Source organism: Macrotis lagotis, chromosome 7, assembly GCF_037893015.1.
Source record: "Macrotis lagotis isolate mMagLag1 chromosome 7, bilby.v1.9.chrom.fasta, whole genome shotgun sequence".
Taxonomy (NCBI): domain Eukaryota; kingdom Metazoa; phylum Chordata; class Mammalia; order Peramelemorphia; family Peramelidae; genus Macrotis; species Macrotis lagotis.
Genome location: NC_133664.1, coordinates 129,898,801 through 129,926,752, shown reverse-complemented (window position 1 = coordinate 129,926,752; position 27,952 = coordinate 129,898,801). Strand labels below are relative to the sequence as shown.

At 34.6% G+C, this 27,952-nt stretch overlaps 1 protein-coding gene and 1 pseudogene across 1 annotated transcript in view; both read right to left on the bottom strand.

Annotated features, from left to right (window-relative positions):
• Window positions 1–27,952, bottom strand: part of CADPS2 (calcium dependent secretion activator 2) — a 713,380-nt gene that overhangs the window by 116,763 nt on the left and 568,665 nt on the right. The gene's annotated exons all lie outside the window — the stretch shown is intronic.
• LOC141494631 (U6 spliceosomal RNA) lies at window positions 22,700–22,800 on the bottom strand (annotated as a pseudogene).

Below are 27,952 nucleotides of genomic sequence, written 5' to 3'. Positions count from 1 at the left end.
ACTCTAATTCTTTCTTTATTCAGGAGTGTCTGGTAAACCCTGCCACTCTCTTATCTCACTCAAATTTATCTTCTTTCTCCCATTTTCTTCTTTATTCAATAGCAGATGGAGAAATGGATATTCGAGATGAAAGAGAATGACTATCTAAACAGACTTTAGGGAAAGATAAACCTTTTAAAAGTGTACTTTTTTCACTACTTCCAAGTCCATCCCTATTATTTTGCTGTCTAGCCTGTGGAATATGGAAATCCAAATTCTCTAGAAAATGCTCAGAATGAGAAACTACTTTCACAAAATCACAGATACTATCACTTGACTAATCCACTCACAATTAGAATACAAAAACCAAGGCTCTAATTTAAGGAGCTCAGATTCATAGATTCTTAAATATGCATGGGACAACTGAAGGACATAGAACAGCTAGTTCTCCACAAATGGAAAAATATCTTCTACAACATCCCTGTAGTTTTCTATCACCTAATGATAGGAAGCTCATTTTTTTTTAAAGGATTCTATTGTATTGCTGAACAGATCTAATTAAAACAACCTAATTGGGTAGATATCAAAGTAAAGTCAGTGCCAAAACAAGTGGTACCCAATTTTTAGTACTGATTGAACCACTTCCACAGATAAACATTCCTGCCCTTGAAAATATATTTTATGCTGGGGATCAGCTAATTAGCACTCAAGGATCAAATCTGGTACACCACCTGTTTTTTTGTACAGCAAGCAAGATAAGAATAGTTTTTACATTTTTGAATATAAAACTTTAGAGTATAAAAATCATTCTTAACTTTGTGAACTGTACAAAAAGAGAAGATGGGCTGGATTTGACTCAATGACCCACATTACAAGGAAAAAATATGTTGATTCTTGTTTTATCAACTACTTAATAAGGAAGCTGTAGGTAATATCCTATTATATTGAATTCATACCTAGCAAATTTTAGCTAACTGCCTACTCATGTCCAGTGTTCATTTTTTCAATGCCCTTCCAGTTATCTATATTTTAAATTCATTTGATATGATGATGTTTGTCCTTTTTTTCTCCAAGAAGATCATGACATCAGGAGGTGATACCATGACAAGTACATGAACTGGATTTAAGTGAGGGGGTACAACAATCTCACTTTTTCCTCCAGAGCCATCTGGGTCCTGTGACCAGATATGGATCAGAATGACTGGAGATGGCCCTAGATGCAAGACAATCAGGGTTAAGTGACTTGCCCATGATCATACAACTAGTAGCTATCAAGTATCTGAATCCAAATTTGAACCCAGGTCCTCCTGACTCCAGGGCCAGTGCTGTGTGTGTGTGTGTGTGTGTGTGTGTGTGTGTGTGTGTGTGTGTATAAAAATACACACATATATTAAATCACATAGTATTACTATTGAGATAATATTTAAGAAGGATTTTATAACAATGAATAGTCTGGGATCTTTCAAAATAAGACATGATTTCTCAAATATAATTCAGTCTGATATGCTCTTACTCGAATATTCATATGTAGCATATACTGAAAAGATGTGCACTGATGAACTAATTTGACATGCCACTTGCCTAGTTAGTCTGGACAATATTACTTTTCACCTATGTCAGATCATTTGTCAAGTTTCTTTCACAATGTAGTAGTTTTACCTAGAAAGATTGATATTTATTACCTTAAGCACTATGAAAAAACCCATTTGTATGACTTCAAAAACTCTAGAGAAGTCTCCATTTTTTAAATGCAAGGCACTTTCAATGATACCAGTAAACATTTTTGGTGAATATATATTTTTCTGTTTGACTTCTCACTTGATGACAATATTCAGCAGGTCATTGAATGAAGTTATCTCCACAGTTATGTATATTATAGTTTTACACACTTGGTGTATGCAGACATTGTTCAGGGCTACATTTTACTTTTCCTACTGAGTCAAATACTATTTTAAAATCACTGAACCATAAACACAGTTGGATCTATATTTTCTACATCTCTTAGTGAATTGTCTGATTCTAAAGGTGTGGTTTGATGTAGAAATCACCTACAAAGCTTGTCTTTCTCTTCTCACATTTTTATCAAAAATGCCTTTGAAACTTGCACAGACATTTCACATAAATATCTTATAGATGTGATTGTATGATTGCATGCAGGTGTACGAATTGATATTTACCTTTTTTTGAAAAGTTGAGTGAGTTCCTTTCTTTGGAAGAGAACCTTCCCTTCTTTGGGCTATCTTGCAGATAGATCATGAGACTTTAAAATTGAATTGTTTACAATAAGGATTTATCATATTTTTTATTTAGTTGGGTCCAGTGATTCTCCTGTCAGTGACTGATAATAGGGATAGGTCATTATAAAAATGCTACTAATATTCAGATTCATATCCTTGTTTTATACTGATTTAATATACCACTGACAACAGAACTTGATTTAGCTTCAAGGTTTCTTTAGCCCTCTTTTCTCAACTACTTTTAACTGTTTAATGAGGCAAACTTCTGAATTCTTTTGTTTTCCTTTTCTCTATGGTAATGCAGATGAACTTGTACTCTAAACTTGTGCTGCCTTCTCTTTCATTGTTTCTCTGGGTTTGTTGACTGTTGATATTTTCTAGGCTACTAGTGGCAATTATTTTATACCAGCTAACTCACCAGGAAATCGGGAGTTAATGCCTTTACTTTTGTCTAGTTCTAACTTCCTAGAATTACCATCACCTAAACAGCTTGGGTAGGGAGCTGCTATAAATATAGAGGTTATCTTCTTGTTTATTTCCTTTTTTTTTCTCTTCTCTAATTTGGAATTTTCTTGTACTCTAACAATTTAGTGACATAACTCTACAGATATTTTTGAAATGTTTATTATCTATAAAGAGTTACTCCCCATCTGTTAAATTGTTTTTTTTATGATGCTTTGTGCTTAATGTGTACCAGAGTTAGCAAATGGTTGTTTTTGGAAAATAAAGTTTTCATAGTAGACAAGAATAAGGCTTCTAAATAATCTAGAAGCCTTTTTCTTACTTAATATCTTGATCTCAACCCACACTTTCTAATGTAATTTTTACCATTCTTTCCTATATTTCCTAAATTTACATTCATATTACAAGGGACAAAACAGATGTTAACTTCATTTGCATGATCTCTATGAGTTTCTTTATATAATTCTTCTATTTCATCCTTTGTAATGGATGTTGCTATATAAGCTATCATCATAAGAGTGATCTGTTTATTTATGTTCTTTGTGAACAGTGCAAGGCAAGAGGATCAAATATTACATGAATTAATGGCCTCATATTCAAAGATGAGGATGAAATCTGTTACTCCTCTCTTTGCCACTCCAAGAAAAACCTATGAACTCTCTCCATTTAGCTGTACCTTCATCATGTCTTCTGGCTCATATTATCAAGAATGTTATTATGGATATGTTCCAGTTCCTATGGTAGTATAGCAACTCAATAGTTACACATCAATCACCTATTGAGGGCACCAATTAAATTAAATTAGTGTTTGTAGATAGTCTAGGTTCTTAGTACTCTGTTCTTTTTGTCATTCTTGGTACAGAAAGAGGTAGCATGGGACATTGGGTCATTTTATGCTCCCTTTCTTCATTTCATTGATGATGTTTTCTTCCAAAAATATCCTAAAATGGACACTAAGATATCAATTTCCAACTTCCAGGTAATGAACTTTTATTTAGTGCAGCTTGTCTTATTCAGTGGACAACTAGCCTTTAGACCCAGCACTGTAGTGAAGCCTTTCCATCTTGATAACAGCCCATAGAGCTTATACTCTTTTTTTTTGGGGGGGGGGTGCTTTGCAAGGCAATGGGATTAAGTGACTTGCCCAAGGTCACATAGCTAGGTAATTAAGTGTCTGAGGCTAGATTTGAACCAGGACCAGTGCTCTACACTGTGCCACCTAGCTGCCCCTGTCTTACACTCTGCTGACAAAACCTTTAAGAACCTCAAAATAGGACTTCAGTAGGAATGGTACACATTTTATAGAGGTTCTGAGGACAAATTGAACACCATGGACTATTATGGTCATAGTAATGATAAAGAAAGGAAGACCTGAGTGGGAATTTGAAGAACCAGTTGGAATAGTCTTCAGATGTGATTTACACCAAACACTTCATTTTACATATTAGATGTAAACTGAGTTCAATATTAGGAGTAATAAGAGAAAAGGTCATTCAAAGTGAGGGGAAGAGGGACTGTTAATATCAGCTATACTGATGGGAGTAGGTTAATTGGAGTTTGATTGGGGAACTGTGAAAGATAAAGTTAGAGTAAATGAAAAAATATATGCTGATTAGACTTCAGAAGATATTAAATACTGGCATAAGAAGTAAGGACTTTGTTTTATAGCCATACCCAAGATTTTTGAGCAGGAATGTGACCTGAAAGTAGGTTTAATAAAACTAAACAGTGGACATGCAGTGAGAAAGAAATTGGATAGGAGAGATCTATTTGGAGGTTATAAAGTTCAGATAGTAAGAGCAGAAAGGTCTAAATTAGGGTGGCATAAGTTAAAATAGAGGAAGGGAGAGAAATGGAAGGCACTATTGAAAGAAGAATTCACAAAACTTGATAATGGAAAGGATATAGGGAATAAGATTTAGAAAATGACAGTATTATTGATGGAAAGAAGGAATGGAGTCACAATGAACCATCCACATATTAAGACTAGTGATTTATAAAAATGTTTTATTTTTAATTATAATTATTTTGGCACCACATCTGGTATATAGAATGCACTGAATAAATGTGCATTGATTGTCCTAAGAAGGTAACTTACTTGCATTTGAAGTGTTAAAGTCAAGTGAAAAGGCTGGATAACAAGAGGTTTTCAGGGACCCCAAGTTACAAGGATAGTATTGCATAAGACCACCAGTTTTATAGTAGAACAAATAAAAAATATAATAAAGAGCCATTTAAAGCAACACTACAGAAATAATAATTATTTGGCAATAGCAGCAACTGAAGAATTATAGACATGGCTTGAACAGTCCAACTGAAATCAGTGTGACCTTACCAAGAAACAATTGATCTATAAAATGAGGGGGATTAAAGATTTAAAAGTCCATTACAAAAACCATGCCCTCATTTTGTATATTAGGAAGTAGAGTCAAAAGAGTTAAGCCATACCAAGGTAGGAGTTAAGCATCAGAGTCAGGAATCAAAACCAGGCCTGTCTTAAAATTCAAGATCCTAACATACCAGACCACCTCCAAACTCCAAATTCATGTCAAAAACAGGGTGCAAGATAATTGACCAGAAGAATATGCAGAATATTTCAGGATTTTCTGGTAGGTTATTGGTTGCTTAGGGCAGGAACTCTTACCCCAGAACCTAGAAAAAAAATCTTGGTCCATTGTAACCAATTAATAAAGGTTGGTTAATTGAGAATGTATACTCACTTAAAATGTACATTGCTGACTTAAGAGAAAAAAGCTGTATATTTTTAAACTTCACATATTAAGATTTTGATTTCCATCTATCACCTTACAAATTACTTCACTTGTCAGTGACAAAATTGCATCATCTGTAAAATGAGGAAATTAATGAAATGATCTCTCAGATCCCTTCCAGCTTCAATTCCAACAGTCCTAGGAATTAAATGAACTGCAGGTTAACTGCCTTCTAGTGATTCTATAGCATTTGGGGAAAATATGGAGAGGTAACATAACTTTTGGGTTCATCTAGGTGATGATAAAAAATCTGTCAGTGGGAAACAACTCCATGATTATTAGCATGTGAGACTCTTAAATTGTTTTGTAATTTTTCTATCTTAAGCCTCTCCTCACATGAATCCATTTTCCAAGTTTGACATCCTTCCTTACTCCTACTCAATAATTTCCAGTGGCTCCCTATAACCTGCAGAATCAAATGAAAAATCTTGTGTTTGGCCTTTAAAAACCCTTCAAAAACCTGACCTCTTCTTACCTTTCCAGTTATTTTCTACTTTACTTCCCTTCATTCACTCTACAATCCAGTTACACCAGAAGACTATTCTTCACATATGATGCTCCAACTCCTGACTTTGTTTATTTGTACAAGGTGTCTCCTTACCTGAAAATCTCTCCTCTTAACTTACAACTCCCAGCTTTCTTAGTTTACTTCAAAACTCAGCTCAAATTCCATATTTTCTTGACCATTTGAATGTGAGTTCTTTGGAAGCAGGGACTATGTTTTTGCCTTTTTTTTTGGATGCCTAGTACTTAAGTACAATGACTAGGACATAGTGAAGACTAATTAAATGCTTGTTGACCAACTAACCCTGTTTGCTTTAATCAGGTTAAGTATTTCAGTCCACCATAGGCAACAGGATTGGAAAAGAATCTTTGTCTTCAAGTCAAATCATGAATTGATGTTGGCTATTGAAAACACTCAAAATTCATACTTATCTTTCCTTTCTTCTCAAGAGTTTATAACTTATTTCCTAACAGTTCATCTATAGCATCTATGGTATTAAAGATTTAAAGGTTCATTACAAAAAACACTCCCTCATTTAGTGGATTAGGAAGTTGAGTCACAAAGAATTAAGAGACTTGTCCAAGGTCACATAGGAGTTAAGCATTAGAGCCAGGACTCAAAATCTGGTGCTCTGTCTCAAAATTCAGGATTCTAATATACCAGACTGCCTCTAAAATAAAGTAAATCCTTTTGATCTCCATCTCTCAGAAAAGGATTAAAGACCAATACAAATTGTAAACAAGAGAGGTTAAGAGTTTGAGGAGTTGATGACAAAATGAAAACCCCAACTCTTTATGTATGTTTGAAGTAAGAAGAAGATCATTATTGTGGCTACCTGAAATCTTCTGCCTGGGCTGAAAGCCCATTAGAGTGTTAAAAGCTCCTTTTACATTTCAGAGTGCCTTACATTAAAAATGAATAGGATGGTACGCTCTTTCTTTAAAATGATAAAATGTTGTAAATCATGTCACCCTTTCTAGATTCAAGATACTGACAATACTCAGACTCCATACTCATATATAATTGCCTCTTCAAAACATTAAACAAAATCCAATTCATCAAGTGTTAGGTATTTTGGTTTTTCCTTTGTTCCATAGGTTTCCATGGCCAAAAACTTTATCACCAAGCAGCCAGCCCATTGGTCATAAGTTCTCTAGACTCAGCTAGCTCAGTTGGTCCTTGGAAATCAGATCCTTTGTCTGCCTTCCTAGTATGGAAAAATATGCTAGTCTTGCACTCTGTTGGAAAAGCCATGAGGAAATGTTGGGAAAGGACTTTATAGCTCTTGATACTATGCAATTCCCTTCTGCTTAGATTCGAGATGGCAGAGGGAGGGGCATCTATGTGGTACAGTGGATACAGCACCGGCCCAGGAGTCAGGGGGACTTGAGATCAAATCTGGTCTCAGACATTTAATAATTACCTATCTGTGTGACATTGGGCAAGTCACTTAACCCCACTGCCTTGCAAAAACAACAACAACAAAAACAAAACCCCCAAAGAGATGTCAGAGGGGGGAAAATAGAATTCTAAGAATCCAGTATTAGATGTCAATCCAGTATTAGATGTCAATAAACATAAATTTAGTTCTTGGGACTTTAAATGAGTACCTTAGACTAAAGGCCAAGGAGTAGACATCTAGGGGAGAATATGACTTCGACTGACCTTGATATTCTCACTACAAATGAAAGAACATAAAAGAAAGTTGTAGCTAAATGGAGGAAGCATGGCATCATGGAGAGGACTAGACTTGCAATCAGAGAGAGATCTGAGTTCTAATACTATTTCAATAATTTACTAGAGCAAATCACTAAATTTCTCTTAACAGCAGTCTTTTAAACTGTAAAATGGGAATAAAAATTGTACCTCCTTCACAGGACTATATATATATATATATTTGAATTCTAGCTCTAGAACTGGGAGAGACTTCTAAGTCATTAAATTTAACCTCTTAATTACAGATGCTAAAGTCCAGAAAGTTTAAATGACTTGATCAAAGATACTTAGGTAGTGTCATAAAACAAATCAAATGAGATAGTTTGTGTAAAGCATTTTTCAAACTTAAAACACTGTATGACTATTATGTGGTCATACAGTCAACTATGATGGAAGAATAGTTTATTTTTTAGGTTTTCTTTTTTTTAGGTTTTTACAAGGCAAATGGGGTTAAGTGGCTTGCCCAAGGCCACACAGCTAGGTAATTATTAAGTGTCTGTGGTTGGATTTGAACTCAGATACTCCTGACTCCAGGGCCCATGCTTTATTCACTGCACCACCTAGCTGCCCCAGGAAGAATAGTTTCCATAGAATCTCTGCTAAGGCAAATAAAGGAATTAGGAAATGTGTTCAAAAGTATTAACATTATTTTGAGACACTGAAGGACTTTGAAGACCAAAGGATTTTATATTTGATCCTAGAAATCACAGAAAGTTTAATGAAGGGTGGTGGGTGATGATTAGACTTCTACTTTAGTGGAGGATGGAATGAAATGGGGAAAGACTTGTGACAGGGAAACTGAACAACAGACTCTCATAACAGTCAGGTGTGAGGTAATGGGAACCCGCAACAAGGTGGTGGGATAGTCAGTACAGATGGGGAGTTTGGCAAAAGATGTAACAAGGGAATAATCAAGAAATATTGGCGCTAATTTGGATATGGAAAGTAAGGTGAGAGATAGTGAATAATTCAAAATGACATGTAGGTTATGAGCCTGGATGATTAGGAGGGCAGTGTAATCAACTGTAATGGGGAGTTGGGAAGAAGGTAGGGTTAGGGGAAAAGATAAAGAGTTAATTTTTAAAGTTGAGTTTAAGATGTCTATGCAGATGTTCAGTGTTTGATATCTAATGGGCAGGTGGACATGGGGGACTGGGTCAGCCTAGAAGTTAGAGCTAGATTAGGTAGACTCAAGACTCATCAGTATAAAACTGATAATTGAATTTATGAGAACTAATGAGATCACTGCTTGAAATACTAAAGAAGGAGACAGGAAGGCCCAGGACCTAGCCACAAGACATCTATATCCAAGGCTTATCTTTGGTAGCAGAGCTATACTTCCTTGCTTTGCTTCATGACAAAGGTTACTGGGATCTCAACATTAGATGTAGAGAATTGTTTCAACACCTTTTAGTAGTTATTTTTCAGAAATTCTTAGAGAGTTGCAATTTCTGGTCAGGTTAACAAGTAGGTCTGGCTAACTGGAACTAGTGGGTCTAGTTTAGACAAATCACACAAGTGTATTTTTATAAGAGAGTAATTTCTCTGAGAAAAATAGCTCTGGTTTCAGACTTCGCAGTAAACCATAGCTGGATTTGGCATCTTTTTGTTTTAGACAATATGTTTATTAGTGCCAGGAAAAGAAATGTATTTTCCCTGAAATGATTGGTTTATGCAACATCAACTGATGCATCTTTTCTACAGAAATTCTGGGAAATGGGAGATGGTTAAATTTAGGCTGTTGAGTTGCTTCCCAAACTGGTCCATAGGGGCTTCAACTCCTAATCCAAACACCTTTATCAAAGCAGGTACTTTTATTTTGATTATCACTGGGGAAGTACAGATTTGCAGGGGGATTTACTTTAATCAGACAAGAAGAAAAAGCTCATAAAGTTTAGAGATTCCATTGGTGATTTTGGCTACCAGAGAATTATAAGACAAAGGTTATGTTGTTGTCTGGGCTATAGGTGATGCTTAGGGGGATAGAGTTTCATAAATATAAAAAAGTTTTCATTAGATCAGAAACCCTAAGCATCTGGCTGCCTACTTTTGCATTCACTAGTTTCTTCCTGTAAGGTTTCATGAGATCCTGGAAAATAGGAAGCTTTACCTAAATCTTTTGAACTGTTAGTATCATGCCTCAGATGGAGGGCTGCAGGGTGATCAATGCTTAGGCAGTGTTTGAGTCAAGATTAGAGAACTATGCTTATTGGGTTTGGGTCTCTTGGAGAAAAGGTGACACAGAAAATTATTAGGGAAATAAACTGATAAGTAAAAGTATTTTACTGAAAGACAGGTTATGGTATAAAATGGCCGAATAAACAGGAAGTCTTTTGCAACTGTCAAGCTAGAAATCACAGGATAACTAAATCCAAACGTCTCAGAATGAAACTGTATAGATATGCATAGTGAAGTTCCAAATCCAGGAAAGTCAGCTTGGAACCAGAGAGAACACATAACAAAGGGGGGAAAAATGAAGGATCACCTTCCTGGGGAGAAACTAACGGAATCTTTGAACTGGAAGATAACCTCAGACACCTTCTAGTTCAATTTATAATTGAACAACAATCTCACCTAAAATTTATCTGGTGAAATGTCATCCAGTCTTTGTCTGAAAAATCTCGTGTGATAGGGTCTTCCTGTCTCGGTAGGCAATTCATTTCCCTTTAGGATAGTTTTAGGCTGTTCAAAAGTCAGGGCAGTTAGTTGATGCAGTGGATAAGAATGTTGGACCAGAAGTCAGGAAGACTCACCTTTCTGAGTTCAAATCTGGTCTTAGATCATTATTGGCTATGTGACCATGAGCAAGTCACTTCCCCCAGTTTGTCTCAGTTTCCTCATTTGTAAAATGATCTGTAGAAGGAAATGACAAACTTCTCCAATGTCTTTGCCAAGAAAATCCCCAAATGGGGTCATGAAATTAAGCCCTACTGAAACAAATGAACAACAACAATAATAACAATAACAAATTGTTCATTGTTAGGGAATAATTCCCCCCCTTTACCACCTACAATCTCACTCTTCTACCCATTGCTCCTAAATCTGTCCTGGGACCAAGAACAAATCTAATCCTAATAATGGTCAGAAGCAGAACTAGCACAACTGGCATTTTATTCTGGACACTCAAATGTATATTTTCCCTAGCAAATCATTAGCCACAAATTGCTCCTGCTTCTTAATATAATTCTATATGAATGGTGATCATCATCCCTCCTCAGAGGTCTGTCCACAGAAACCCAGAGACTGATATCACGTGGACAGGATGTCTGGAATCAGCCCAGCAAATGCCCCAGTCATTTCTGTCTTCTCCATTCTGCAGAGTAAACTAAGATATAATTCTCCCATTGCCTGTGTCTTTCTTCTGGAATCCTCATTTGTTATCCCATCATTCATCTTCCTCTTACATTTCTTACATTTTCTGGCACTTGTTGCCACCTAGTTTTTTTCTGATAACATATCTCTTTAGTCTGGCTGCTCCTCCTCCTCTAATACACAGGGCCAGGAGAAAGAGTTGCGATATTTCTTGTTTCTTCTTGCCACCTTCAGACCTTCCCTCTGCTATGTCACTGAAAAGGCATTGCTCTATTTTTAAGGTTTATACCATCCCAAATAGATCCTTGCTGCTGTTATCTGTGATCTTCCAGGTTATTTTCCATCCTCCCTGATAAATTTAATATGTGGATCATAGTCCATCTCCCTCCAACTCTTGCCCTCTCTGAACCCCTTAGTTTTTCTTTTTTCTTTTATTTTTTTCCCCTTAATTTTATTTATTTAAGGTAATAGAATTAAATGACTTGCCGAAGGTCATAGAGCTAGGCAATTATTAGGTGTCCAAAGCTGCATTTGAACTCAGATCCTCCTGACTCAGAGCTGGTGCTCAATCCACCTAGCTGTCCCATCCCTTAGTTTTCCAGCCTCTTAAATGACCAACAATTCCATCTACAAATTACACTAACCACCCACAGGAGTAGCCATCAGACTTCAGTGCCCTCTATATCCTTCAATACAATTCTCCAATTGTCCCTGCGGGTTGCTTAAGGTCATGGTCCTCACTGTGTTATCTATTATATCACCCTGACCTTATGGAAACATGTTAAAGCATAAAAATGATTTTACATTTTGGAGCTGGGGAAGGGATCACAAAAATCAATGTATTTCTCCTCTGGGGAAAATAATGCAAAAATTGCAAATCTATGAAGTGCTATCCAAACAGTGAAAAGCCATATCAGGTGATAGCAGGCAGGAACAAAAGATGGAATAGAGTACAGTTTGGAGCATTCAGAACTCAGGCACATTATATATGCATACACTCTGTTTTCTTTCTAATATATTATAATCTCATTTCCACCTCAACATCTAATTTGCCCAGCAAATTAGTGTTCATTTTTACAAATGGAAAAAAATCTAAGAAAAAACATCTCTGAGTGAAGATAAGTATTTCAGAAAATGAAAATTGTTCTGGTGAGTCTTAATTCTAATGCTTAATTCTCATGCCTCAACATCAAGCTTCAAATGAATTAGTGCTATATTCTGACAACTAGAAAAGCTATTGTGATGTTTAAGTTGCATTGAAATAAGTACAGTGTTGAGAATCAGGGAAGGGTTTCCTATTTTGTTCCATCTTGGTTAGATTATATCTAGAGTATTGTGCTGCTCATTTCTAGGTACAGCATTTTAGGAGAGACATCAATAAGCTAAAAAGCGTTCAAAGAAGGATGATCTGAATGTGAAGGTTCATGTCATATATGATCAGTTGAAGGAACTGTACTGGTTAGACTAGAGAAGATTGTGTGTGTGTGTGTGTGTGTGTGTGTGTGTGAAAACAAAAGGGAAGATTATAACTTTTCAAGAATTTTGAAGAATGTCAAATAAAAAAAGGAATAATTCTGACAAGACAGAACTAGAAATGATGAATTTAAGTTAGAAAGGAGGAAATTTAGGCTTAATTTATGAAAAAGCTTCCTTTAACAATTAGCACTATGTAAAAAGCAGAAGGGGATGCCTCAAAAGGTAAGGAGTTTCTGTTCACAAGAAGTCTATGGGAAAAGGTCGAATGGCCCCTCATTGATTATATCATAGAGGGTAGTCTTCAGGTTTTCACTGAATTAGTAGGCCTATGAGGGCCCTTCCAATTCAGATTCTGGGATTCTTAGAAATTGCATTGTATTTGGAATTCCTTTGGAACTGATCTTCTGTTCCAGCAGTCTTATGAAGACTGCTCTGATCCATGCTCTGGAGGCCCCCCTGAACATTTGGTTCAAGGGTCAGTTCTGGGGTTTTAATCCACTTGAGGGAGAGGTTCATTATTTTAGTTCAGACTACTCAGACCCTTTTCAACCTTCTCAGACAAGGGGCTCAGGATTACCGGAGGGGAACAGTTCTTTGAGTTGATACATCCTCTGGCAATTATTCTGTGACTACAATGGTATCCAGTAATACTTCCTGATTTTGTCCTGCCAATTGGTATGAGTGAACATCATAACTATAGATTACTCTCTTGGCTTGCTCTACTCATGTGACTCATTTCATTACTACACAAAATCTACAGTAAATATATGAAAAGACAGCTTATTGGAAGGAAAAAAAATGAAGCTGTGTAAGTAAACTGTGATTCTCCTGAAGCACCCACAAAATGCTGAAAGATCTAGAGAAAGACTTCCAATTCCTTGGGAAGATAGATCTTCTTTTGAGAGGTTATATGAAAAAACATGGAAAAAACAGGGTGAGATATGAATGAGCTGCAATCTGCCTTAATGGAGGGAATGTTTATGTGAAAGAAATCATCAATCCATCAAACCTTAGAAGATTTACTCAGGATTTTCCCTATGTAATGATGTGTTATCCATTTTCAAAGAGGAGGAATTGAAGCTTGGTGAAGTTAGGAGATGTCTATGGTTACAGAGTTAGGAAGTGATTCCAGATTGGTTTTGAACTCATATTTTCTGATTCTAGGCCTCTTTTGACTATCTTCCACTATCTCTTCAATATCAATCTGTATTTTAATCTAAGCCTCATTTTGGATGAAAGCTGGCACAGGATCCTTTCTTATTTTCCACATTTCTAGAAGTTTGTCATAGAAAGAAAGAGCTCATAAAAGGGCACTAATCTAGAAAAGGATAGACTGTCTGCAATAATTGCTGAAAATCAATGAGAATCCTAATATTATAGTTGTTTGAAAACAATAGTTCTGTGGTCTCTTAATTCCATAGTTACCCCTGGGACCTATCAGTATAATGACCTAGTCATTTAAAGTAACAGTATCAGTTAATTCTGCCTTGGAATTAGTTATCCTAATGATATTGTGTTTTAGCATAATTGTTCTGTGGTCACAGTCAAATTAACAACTTTACCTGGATTACCTCTCATGTCAATAAATGCATTTCTAAACCACTGGCCAGCTATGGGACAAAGGGGAATTAATCATTAGGGTTTAGACCAATGGGAATAGTATATGATCCAAATTGAGCAGTCTCTATAAGCCAACATAGCTAGTGTCTCTTCAGCATTTAAGAACATGAAGTATCAGGTTTATATTAAGTGAAGGGATTTCATTATCCCTTTTTCAAAAGGTTTTTTAAAAAAGACATTTAGTTTCTTGAGTTGTATGTGATTTTCCTATTCTTAATTTGTGGTACTTTATCACTTTCAAAAAGCACATTCTGAATTTCATTTTTAGTTCAGACCTGGAATTTCATCTTTGTAGGGAACTCAATGCATAGAAACTCTATCCACTAAAGTAGTTCAGCAATTCTTTCTTGGGTCACTGAGTGATTAAGTTATCTGACCAGGATCACACAGATGGGTATGAGTTTGGGGTAGGACTTGAACCCTAGTCTTTCTGCCTCCAAAGATGGCACTCTATTCACTGCATTATCTCTCAGTTTATTTGTGTTTCTGTCTCTTACTACCAGACTGTTATCCCCTTGAGGGTTAGGATTATGTTCATTTTTTTTCATATATTCCCATCCCTAATCAATGTCTCATTTAAAGTTGGCACTCAGTGCCTGTTGAATTGAGTTTTAACAATACTTTCAACTCTAAGGAGAACAATACATCAATTAACCTTGACCACATTGTCAAGTATGTACTCTTCAAAATATATACTTGCTTTGATCTTATATTCTAGTATTCTGGTGGGATACCAGAAGCTTTTCATTGATCTTTAGTTAGATTTAAGTAGTAATATTAGATAAATGATTATCACTGAAGTTAGAGATTGCTTTCCTGACTTAACTGATCTTTATATGTTTCCAATTTTATAATCTATTTTCTCCTTGTGCTGTATGTATATATGTGTGTTTATGAAACAATAAATTTATTTCTATCTGGCTACAAATTGAGAAAACATAATCAAGATGATATCCACAGAAGATATTAATAATCCATGCCAATACCCAAGTGCACTATTTTCTTTCTCTTCCATTTCTAGTTAAATCTTCCCAAATATACTTCAAATACTGCAATTTTTGTCTAAAAAAGTTTAATGTGGATCCAAAACAGGAATACATTTTTATTTAAAAAATTCTTATCTACAGAGAAAAATGACACATGAAGCCTTGGGATTCAGGTGCAGTAAGACATAGAGAACTATCAAGGGTATCAATGGTGAATTTAGGGAGTTTGAGGTAGGGAATTATGCAATTGGGATCTCACAGGACTCAACAGTTAAAACACTAGTAAGACGAGAAGTTTCATGAGCAAGGCATTAGGAAGATATGTGATAAATGAAGAATGAATACAATTTGCAGACTGCACCTCTGAAAGATGACTGAAGAGATTTTCATTTTGCAGAAATGTCTTTTTTTCGGCCTTAGGATTTAACGAAAACATATCAGGACAACAGTGTAGTTTCTAAAAAAATACTCATAATATTGCTCCACTTTTATCTCTGATAATGAAAATGTTTTTGATGTATAGTAACTAACTGAATTTTCAGGCAGGGCAGTATAATGACCACTAAGTATTAGAAGGCCTGGGGTTCAAATTCCATTCTCCACATTCACTAGCTGTGTGACATTAGATAAAGAATTAAATCTCTATTCCTTAGTTTCTTTATCTAAAAAATAGGGTACCGTAACATTTGTACCACCTACACAGAAGGAATACTATGGGGTTTCTCTTCAAGTACTAGAAGTGACTTTCTAGTCACTTTTTTTTTTAGTTTTTTGCAAGGCAATTGGGGTTAAGTGACTTGCCCAAGGCCACACAGTTAGGTAATTATAAAGTGTCTGAGGCCCAGGGCTGGTGCTCTATCCACTGTGCCACCTAGCTGCCCTGATTTTCTAGTTGCTTTTGTAATTTTTGTGGGGTTTTATTACCAGTTTGAAAGTTTGTTGTTGTTCAATCCTTTTTAGTCACATCTGACTCTTTGTGACCCCATTTGTAGTTTTCTTGGCAATTACTGGAGTGGTTTGCCATTTCCTTCTCTAGCTTTGCCCTCTTGAAAGTTATGCATGCTCTCTTAAGACCTAGCTTGCATATTTGGGCAGTTGGGTGGTACAGTGGATAGAACACTGCACCTGGAGTTAGAAAAAGACTCCTTCCTGAGTTCAAATCTGGCCTCAGATAGCCACCTATCCTGTGACGCTGGGCAAGTCACTTGGCCCTGTTTGCCTTAGTTCCTCATCTATAAAATGAGTTGGAGAAAGAAATGGCAAACCATTCCAGTATCTTTGCCAAGAAAACCTCAAATGGAGTCATGAAGACTTGGACATGATGAAACAATTCAACAATCAAAGTCTGTATGTTTACCCAAGTGTCATAACACATGGATGGATATTCAGCTATCAAGTGATTTCTCTATAGCTCATTTTTTGAAAAATAAATTTTGAAGTTTATATAAAGCTTAAATTAGATCCTTTTGAATTAAGATTATTTGAATACTTGAAGTCTATTTGTCTTTTCAATTATGGTCCATACATGACTTATTCTCAAACTTGTGCTACAAAATTCACTTGTGCTACATTAATGCTTCTAAACCCTCTAAACAAGTGTAGAAATCTTGGCTGTCAGTTTTCATTATATGGCTTCTGTCAAATTGGTAGAGACTTTTCTAATGCATCTATGTTGCTCAGATTAATAAGGTGTTGTTGGAGACAAGTTCCTGTGTATGTGACCAAGTTTACATGTTGACACCTCTGATTAAATAAACAGAAAGTCATCATTCGTTTTCAATTTTGATTTTAAAAAATGACAAAAAGAAAGGAAGAAAGAAAAAAGACTGTTGATGAAAGACATTTCAAATAGGTATTTATCTGTGAGCCACACGCAGACCATCTAAAAGAAGAGTGAAAGTCAGACACTGCTAAGTGAGTTGAGCAAAATGACATCTTTGCTGAGACCTTTTGGTGAATAGGTGACAAGCACTTGTAATGAGATTTCCATGTGTCTGCATAGCAAGCACATTAGATTAGATCATGAGCTGTTCACTGAAGAAAGGGAAAAGATTAGAGCCTGTCATTCTATGTGAGAAGTATGCAAGTGCTGAAAATATACACAGGAGCAAAGAGAGTCTATAGGTGTTTTACTTTCTCCTGTGCTGTCAACATCTGGATTATATAAAGAACTTAAATGGGCAGCTGTTCACCAGCAAGAAACTCTTTGGGGGTGAGAAATTTGAGGTGATGTGGATCTTAACAATTTAAGGCTACCACACTTGTTATAAATAGGGCTTCTATGACACTGTTCATTAGTTTTCCAGTGCATTATATGTAGGAAGTATTGTCACATTTTATAGGTTAGAAGTCTTTTTCTTTTTTTCTTAAGATCTGTGAAATTCCATACAATTCATTTTGGAGTCAGGAGACCCAAGTTCAAATTATATCTCAGGCAGGTATAAGCAGAAGCAAATCACTTAATCTTTCAGAGACTAAGTTTCCTTGTCTGAAAATTGAGGATATTGTTTGTGTTATTTACTTCACAGATTTATTGTGAGGTTAATATTTTTTTAGGTTTTTTTTTTTCTTTGCAAGGCAGTGGGGTTAAGTGGCTTGCCCAAGGCCACACAACTAGGCAATTATTAAGTGTCTGAGGCCAGATTTGAACTCAGGTACTCCTGACTCCAGGGCTGGTGCTCTATCCCCTGTGCCACTCAGTTGCCCTGAGGTTAGTATTTTTTAAACCATAAAGTACTGTCTTCTAAGTATATACATGTGCATTTTTTTCTCCCCATCATTATTATACATGTTTATGAATGCATGTAAGCATATTTATCCAAAACTGTGTTTCCACTGATGCTGAGAATTGCTTGTGAGGAATTTCTTTATATAGATGACTCATTAATATAAAATTTGGGGCATAATAGGAAAACTATAACAGCATAATAGGAAAACCAGCTATTCTGGTTAATGCAGTTACTCTCAACCAATAGGAAAAATGGGCAATGGACAACTTTACATAGGAGAAGATTCCTTTATATCTCTGAGAAGATCTGTGAGTTGGAAGATAGGAGAGCTGAGTATCTGGAAGGAAGGGGTAGCCAACAACACCAAATGCTGCAGAAAGATCAAAGAAGATGATGACTAAGGAAAGACAACTGAAGGGATAATTGGTGTCTTGAGAAGGAGAGAAATTTCAGTACAGTAACTGGACTTGCAAGGGTTTGAGAAGTAAAGGGGTGGTGAGAGTCTAGAGAAAGTGAAGGTAAACTATTCAAAATTTAGGGATGAAGGAAAGACAAGATATATAAAATGATGACTGAAGGTGTATCAGGGTCAAGGAATTAAAAAAAAACAGCTGCAGAGACAGGCAGAAGGAAAAGGGGAAAGAGCAAATAGAAAGAGATTGAAGCTAGAGGACAGGGATGATCTAAGGAGTATGGGCTAAAAGCTAAAGAAAGGAGGAGAAGGAGATAAGATACCAAAGTCCTATCTCTGCTCAAATTTCTTATCTATGACACCATAAAATCATTGTATTTTATCAATATATTTTGTTGGGCGTGCAATAATTATTGTATTAAAAGCAGAATTAAATTAGAATAACTATTAAAAAAATTCAAGCTCCAGTATGTTTTTTTTAGAGCACAGCTAAAGGAGCTGGAAAATGTAATAAACAATTGTAGGAATGTATTAGATCTTTTATCTTTGTTTATTTGTCACTTTTCTTAAGTCTCACAGATCCAGACATCCTTATAGTGCAAGGAATCTGAGTTGGGATGAAGCAAGTGTAGTTTTCTGGTTACTAACACTTATAATTTCTATATGTCTATTAGGAATTAAAAAAAACTTTCCACTCCCATTTCTAATAAAATGCACTAGAAGGAATAAGATTGTTTATCTTCATCTTCAGACTAATAAATTAATGAATCACAAGACAAAATTTTCCACCTTTATCATCAGCAAATGATTAGGAATCCTATTACAACACTTCTATGATGGAATAGAAATCAACATTAATCCTTCTAAGTAAGTGAGCAAGTGGAATGAATGACTTAGAATCAGAAAGGCTTGAATTCAAAATATTCAGTCTCAGACCTTTACTAGTTGGGTTCCCTAGAAAGTCACTTAACCTTTCTCAGTCTCAGTTTTCTTATCAATGAAATATGGGGCAAGAATAGGAGGAAGGATTAAATCTGATAATATGTAAAGGGATTTACAAACCTTAAAGTATGATAATCAGGTACTCTAAGGATAATTTTCAAAGGACAATAAAACATTTTCATTATAAAGCAATTTCACCTATAATGTTTTTATTGTATGAATTCTGAAAACAGTATTATAATGAAGCTTAAGTAAATTCCAAGAATCCATCATTAAATTACTTTTTTCAAAATAATCCACATTTTTATATGTGATAGTGATTCAATGAGTATGATTTTTAGTAGTGAACTTATATTTAATAACTTATTTTTAGGTAAAATGTTTTTGCTGTGTCATATAATGAACTCTTCTAATTTGATGTGTATAAATTTGAATTAAACTTTAAAAAACTTGTTTTCACTAGAATCTCAAAAGAATTCTACTTTAGAAACAAATCTTTTGTCTAATAAGTAAAACAAACATGCTACTAGGACAAATAAAAGTTTCTCTTCATTTCTTCGATTGACTTTTCTGTTAGATAGTCATCTGAGTCAGTCATAACTCATGACAGGCAACAGCAGAATACAGCTAATTGTGTCAGCTAATTGAAAGTACAAACACAAAGTCTTTGAAAGTGCATGCAAAAGACTCTCACAGTCAGGCAAATTTTTCTTTGCTTCTTCACTTGGACATTACTACAACTGTTATTTAGTTCTACTTTCCTAACACAAATGGAAGTATTGAGGATGCTTTCAATTTCTGTTATCTTCAAATCACAAGTCTCAGGACATAGCATTATTTTTTTAGGTTTTTGCAAGGCAATAGGGTTAAATGGCTTGCCCAAACCCACACAACTAGGTAATTATTAAGTGTCTGAGGTCAGATTTGAACTCAGGTACTCCTGAATCCAGGGCTGGTGCTCTATCCACTGCTCCACCTAGCCACCTCTAGGATATAGCACTTAACTATGCTGTTTCACCATGGATAAATTCTGAGGATATTCAATAGTTTTAGTAGGGATAAAGGAAAAGTCTACAGGAAAACTTCATCTATTTCCAACTAAGATAGGAAAGTCCTCTGAATTAGTAAAAACTAACAAATCAGAAAATGTAAAAATTTCAGTTCAGATATTCCCTCTATACAGATACAGTCAATAGGACTAGACTAAAAATATGTTTAGGTAGAGATTTTTGAAGTGTCATTACAAATGGTAGATAAAAAGCATTGTAATTATGGATTTGTAAACAGATAATGGTCAAGTATATAAGGCTATTGGAAAAGGTGGTTCTCTTATATCATAAATATTTCTCTTGTCATATTAACCTATCAAATTTTTATGCTAAGGGCAGCACAACAACTGATGTTAACATAGTCCACGTTCATATTATTAAATGCTTCAAATGAGGAGAATTGACATTTTACTGTAAAAACCTATCTATCTTATCAGACTTGGAGGCTGTAGTACTAACTCTATCACTAACTAGCTTTGGTAATTTTGGATAGGACAATAAGCTTTCTGAACCTCAGTTTCCTGGTTCCTTTAATTGGCTGGTTCCCCACCAAATTTCCAGTTAAGGAACATGCCCAGGCCAGCCATGTCTGTAACTTCTCCAGACTTCCTTTTATGTGCTATTGTCTACCATTAGAATGTAAGCTCCTTTCTGCTTGTATTCCCAGAATGAGTCTTGGTACACATTAACTTGATTTATCTCAAATCACAAATAAATGTCAATAATTTTCTCAGTCTTCTGCTCAAGGAGACAATAACATTTAATTTATTTTATTCAGAAGAAAACAAAATCCATGAATAACCTTATGACATAACCTTATGAATAACCTATGACACTTGAAATAAGGTTAATTTTCAAATGGATGCTCTTTAGGGTGGGAACTTTAGTGATTTTCTTTTTTTTAATGCACAAATCCCCCATCAAAGCACTTTCCATAAGTGATAAGGTCACATGATATCATCACATCACATCATCATCACCTTTGATGTCTACTTCAGAGGACTTCCTAGATATATGCTTGCTTCATGTGACCTAAGGTTAGCTCATTACTTCTGCAGAATCAGAGACTTGAAAGGACCCCAGCATCCCTCTATAGCTCAAAATCAAAAAGATGGATCTTGAATTCCTAACCTCCCCAATCAACAGAGTTAGTATATATATAAAACTAAAAAATACATCAAGGAGAGGCTATTACTTTTTCTGCTTTTGAATGGGTAATCTGTCCACTCTCTGTAGAATCTAAACTGTTTATGGGTGGTTGCCAAGATACACTGAACCGGTCCTTTTCTCTTTGCTGAAAATCTATCTCTACATTTCTTGATTTTTTTCCCACTCCCCTCATCTTCAGAAAACAATTTTTTTTCTTCTCTGAGTTCCCAAGAGTCTTCAATGCCATAGTGCTAGAATTCCTTATTCCTCTAAAATGTATGAACATTTATAATCAAATTTCCCAGGAGTCACTTCTGAAACTTTTGCATAGTAAGTGGTAAAGGAATAATATATGTTATTATGTTATTAGTTAAGTAGTGTTAATAAATTAACCACTTCCAGAAAAAGGCAACATTTATAAGACAGAATATCCCTTTTGAGTTTTAGTGTTTGTTAACATATATGCTAAATCTCAGGTAGAACAGATATTGATTTTGAGTTTTATGTTCTTCATTATATTCTGATAATGGAGAACTATGTTAAAGTGTTATCCAGACTGCAAACACATCTGAATGATATAAGGGCAGCTTACTGTTCAACTTCTACCCTTAAAGAGAGTAAGCATGCACAGCTTTCTGGGAAAGCACTCTATCCAGTTCAATTGAGACACTGGGAAAATGAGAGCACTTGGGGGTTAGACCTGGGAACCTGGCAACCAGAGTGCTGAAAAAGATTCTTACCACACAAAGAATTTGCATGTTCACTGTGCGGTACCTTTTGTCTAGGGCACCTCTGCATTTCTAGATTGATAATAAGCAGAGATACCAAATCTATGCAAAGGATCACAGGTCATGGCAAGCTCTAAGGAGCAGTCTTCTTTCTTCTATTTTCAGGCACAATATGATACTCAGTGTTTGGGGGATGGAGGGGGGAAGAAAACAGTGAATTAACATTCCATTTTATGAGTACTACTCTCATATATGTGTAATTCTTCGAATTAAAAATAAATTATTTTCACTCCAAGAAATGATATTTCACCCATAAGGTAAGAAAACATGGATATAAAAATGAGTTTATTTCAATGTGCAGTTTAAGCCCCTAATTAAAAATAGAGTAGATGCAACTCGAGTAAAAGATGGTTTTACAAAACAAATGAAAGAGAAAGTAAACTGTCTGTCTTTGTAATATTCTAAATCAACAACTAATTTCCTATTCAATAATAAGGAAAATTTTTCTATAATCACTCCATATAGTACAAATAATATCATCACTAAAACAATTGTGACAACAAAACTATGTACATGATATATTTTCTCCATATCTAGTTCCCAATATGGAATGTTTGTGCTCTTTGAACATACACTTCACAAATTTGCATGTCATCCTTGTGCAGGGGCCATGCTAATCTTCTCTGTATAGTTCCAATTTTAGTTAATGTGCTTCTGAAGCGAGCAACTCTTTGAACATGCAAACAAGACCCAAAGGGAGATAAAGAGGATAAGATTTTAAAAGAGTGATTTTTAAACCCATAAGCTTTGTTAATTTGTACTTCTGCTATTTACACAGTGAACAAGGACTGAATAAAGGTATATCTGGGTTAAGATGGAATGAGGAAATATGCAATAAAACTATGTGTATTGGCAGACTTAAGAGTCTTTAGACCCTATAGATTGGGGTCTCTTAAATCCTGTGCCATTTGATGCCTTACGCTTTGACAGTTAAGTGGTTTCAAATTCTAGAATAGCTAGTTTTAATCTGGTACTATAATTTGTAATACAGTTACAAATAAGTAATGGAAGAGTTTCATTGGGGGAAGTTTGAACAATCTTTTCTTAAATTCACCTTCCTGTTTCTGAAACAGATGCTCTCATTGGCTACGTTAGGGATGAGCCAAGCTAATGTGCTATGAATCAGTCTATCAGGAAACAGGTCAACTCTAGAGAGCATCTTACAGCTAATGAAGCTGATGCATTATATCATTAGATATAGCATTTAGCCCAATGACTGGAACATAGGAAGCACTTAATAAATGTTTATCAAATCCCTCATAACTTCGTCTCCCTACCCAGACTAACCCCTGTCCCATAAAAAGAAGAAACTTGATTATGAGTCAGGAAATGTAGGTCCATGAGTCAGGAAATTTAGTACTAATTACCATAAGCTCTCTGATTCTCAGGTCCTTTATCTGTAAAAGGGTGGTGGTGGTGGGGCAGTGTTTGGACCAGATTATCTTCAAAATTTGAGACATTTCTATAACTTGTGAAAGACAACAAGGAGCTATGTCAGAAATAACTACCAATTTTGAATAATCTGTAGGAATGTGAACTGGTGTAACTAAAAGAGATGAATCCATTCAAACACCTGAAAGTCTTCTGGGAGGTGGGAAATCACTTATTTTACCATGTTAAGGCTCAGGAATAGGGGAATAGTAAGAGAAGCCCCAGATCTACTGGAATATATATTTTGTCACCGTAATGCACCTCAGATATTTACAATAAAACCTCATTAGTTTGGGATTTCTGATAAGCCATAGGTTCTGGGGTAAACATTTTTTCATAGCTAAAGTTCATGGTTTAAATTGAACTAGAGAAAAATGTAAAATGTTCAAGAAAAGAAGTTGTTTTAAAGCATTTTCAAGTATATTAAACATTTCTTTCATATTATTAACATTTTCATTTCAAATAATACTCACTAAAAATTTAATTTAAAAAGATAATCTCATAAATCTTTCTGCAAAATATACTGGAATAGGACTGCAGGACCTGAAAGTCAGGAAGATCTGGGTCCAATTCCTACCTTTTCTACTTACAAGCTATGAGACCATGTGGAAGCTTGATTTTTCAATGGCTTAGATTCCCCATCTGTAACAAGACAATAATAATTCCTATAGTATCTACACCAAAGGGAGGTTGGGAGGCTCAAATGACAGAGTGTAGGTAAACACTTTGCAAACTTTGAGGTACTGTCTATTGTAAGCACCAATTATTATTATTATTATTACTGTACTTGGAAACAATGGATCTGTAATTGTTTTACAATAAAATTTTTTAAATAAAATCCAAAATTTTCAGTAATCCAGTCTGGTTTCCCAAGATTGTTAAGTGAGTAACATTCAACTGTATTTTTTTTTTTATTCTCAAAAAGATAGTCCTAATCAATAAAAATCATTTTGCTTGAGTTTCTTATTTGCGAGCTAATTAGATTTTAAATATTTATGGCAGAAAGAGTAGGAAAAAGTTGGGCAAGGGATGGGGGAAGAATACTTCTCTTCCTTATAACGGAAAAGGACAACTTCCAAATGGCTACTATACTTCATATTTTCACTTTCATGTTGAGAAGTAGTAAGCTTCTATGGTGCCATAGATAGTTAAGAAATCAGAAGACTTGAGGTTTTCATCCTAGCTCTGCCATTAATTCATTGTAACCAAATTACTTAATCTTTTGGTGGCTCAATTTCTTCAGCTTTGAACAGGATTGATACTACCTACTCCATTAACTTAACAGGACAGAAAGATAAAATGTATAAGAGATTTTGAAACAGTCCTCTACTAAGGAGCTTTACGATGGATGATGTGAAGGTGACCAGAATTCTTAAAGGCCATGAACCTTGCTGATAAGCTTTGAGAGGTCCTACCAAGTTGGAAAGGCTTCAAGTGGAGTCTTGTTGATTGCCTATGATCTATGGATTAGTCTATAGAGAGATGTTTATCATCAGAAGATTGAGGTTAAAGTTTTATAATTGTTATTATTTGGCAATAGCAACTTTTTATTATACTATTAATTATTTGACAATAGCAACTCAAGAAGACCATCTGCTAAAGTGTGTGGAGACTGCTATCTTTGTAAGGATAGGGAATACCAACATTTGCGAAATCAAGACTTTTTGAAATATTCAACTAAGATCTTGAAGGAATAGTTTAAAGGGCTACACAGATGTAAGGAATTTTAAAATAGCAATTATTTAGACCAACATTTATTTTCTTAATAAAGACAGCATGGTCTAGGGAGGTTCAGTGACTTGTCTGAGGTCACAGGACTAGTAATTAGCATTCTGTGAATTCTTAACTTCTTGTCCCATACATTGTACACTTAATATTTGTTGATACTGGAGACCCATGGTTTTTATTAGTTCACATACTTTAAACCATACTTGGCAATCATCAAAGTAGTTCTTTTTTTCCTTTTCCTGTTTAAGTTTTCCTTTAACTCTGTTGTAGAAAACTAGATAAACCTGATAACTGATTGCTGGAAAGAAGAGATAACTAGACAAAACAAAAGATGAGATTTTACTGGAAATCTTCACTTAGGAAGCTAAATAGTTTTATATATATATATATATGTGTGTGTGTGTGTATATGTATGTACATATATATATATATATATATATATATATATATATATATATATGTAAAAAATAAGTCAAGAAAGGCTCTTTAGAGGTCAGAGAGTAGTAATCCCTAGCTTTCAAGCAAAATTTCAACATAAAATATCCTGGATAATTTTTTAAAACTCCCTGAGAATACAAGCCTCACTCAGTTAGTGAATCCTAGTTTTGATAACCCTAACAAATGTTAATAGATGTAGACAATGGCTTCCAGAACATTAGGCAGTCAATAAGATTTATAGGATATGGTAAAGAGTTGAGCATCATCATAAGATACAAATAGATCATCATCTATACCGATGTGTACCTCCATGGTTCATCCAAGTATTCTCTATAAGGAAATATTTACTTTTCATTTTATATAAATCTCATATGTTTATAGCTTAAACACATTAATTTTCTTTATCTTATCTAACTTTAGTAGCAATAGATCTCTCTCTCTCTCTCTCTCATGTGCAAAATTGTTCACTAAGAATACTCAGATTCTCATACTGAAATTCACATCTTGTGAACTTATAGTCTTTTTTCTCTAAACCCATAAAGAAAGGTGCTATCAATTGCTGAACTTTATTTTTGCAAAGAATGCTCACTAAACTATTATTAGCTCTAATAAAATCAGGGTCTTCTCTGAATTCTGGCCAAAATAGAGTAATTAAAAAATTAAAAAGGAAGACATTGGTACATCAACACCACAACATCACTACACCACACTAAAGACAATGGCATGTGCATGCAGGGGATTGGTTAATCACCTGTTTCCTTTTCTGCTGGGCCTAAAACATAAGCAAAGAGAATTTAGAAGAAAAAAAATGAACATCACTTCATACAAAATCACACCAGTGTAATGGGTTAATCGGATACAGAAAAAATGTGGCTCATTTTGTATTTTTACTAGAATGCAATTTGATTTTAGGAGTAATCCAAATATATTAATAATTACTCTTTCTCCTAAGAAGCTAAAGCCAACAGAATTGAAGAGCATGGAATTTTTTTTTTCCATGATAAACATGGATATTTAATAAACAGGCATTTTTTTATCTCTAGAAAAGGAAGGTCTATTATTCTCACATAACCATGTTTAGGTAATGAATGACATTATTATCTTATCAATGGTATCAGTAAAAGAAAAAAAAGTTATTTTGTCCCAATTACGAATATATATATATATATATATATATATATATATATATATATATATATATGGAAAAGGAATTATAAAATTTCATTTAAAGGGAATAATTTATATTTTAAACAAGTAAACAAGAGCTATTTCTTGTTACTATTTATGTTCAAGGCCTAAGGTTATATCTATTTCATTAATAAGGAAAAATCTCAGTTAAATGGTATAATAGTATAATAAATGGTATAATAAATTTTTAAAGTTTACATATGGGAATGAGTACTCAGGTCAGAAATAGAGAAAGAAAATTGCAAGATATGGAAAGGAAAATAAAAGTCCTTTCTCCCTTTAAATATTCCTGGATAACTCAGAGATCCAAATGAAATAAATTAATGGATTTTAATGGGGAAAAAAGCATTCTATGTATAGACTTTGGGTTGTTTCTTTAAAATAATTTTTTATTTACTAAATTTGTCTATGGATGCCTTTCCCTCTACATCCTCCCTCCCTTATATATAGTTTTAAAAGGTTATAAAATCTATTTTTACATTAAATTGTCTTTATCAATTTTCAGAAAGCCCAATATCCCCAATCCATCAAAATTATTTCAATGAGTATTTAGAAACTAAATACTAAGACATTTCTTCCAAATGATCTAATATTCATCGCTTTTGCTTTAACACAACATGATATCATAATTAATGATGTTAAACTGGTAACTAAGGAGATTTCATGTTGTTACTCTCGTGATATAATATTGGTTGCTATAGTGATGGGATGGCTTTTTTTGTTAATCACTCAGGAGGTTGGTTAACTCATGCTTGTCAGAGAACTTGACCAGATTTGGAGAGAAAAAGAATTCATACTACAGTTAATCATATCATCCTAATTTCATTTTCTGTGATTCTGATAGCAGTTTCAAAATTAGGTAATGCATATATATATATATATATATATATATATATATATATATATATCAACTCTAAAATGAACATTTTAATATTTAAAAATTATTAAGGACTTTCAAATTCTCATTTATCAGAAGATGGTTTAAAAATGTGTATATTTGAAAAATCATTAATGAAAAGCTTTTCATTCTTCCA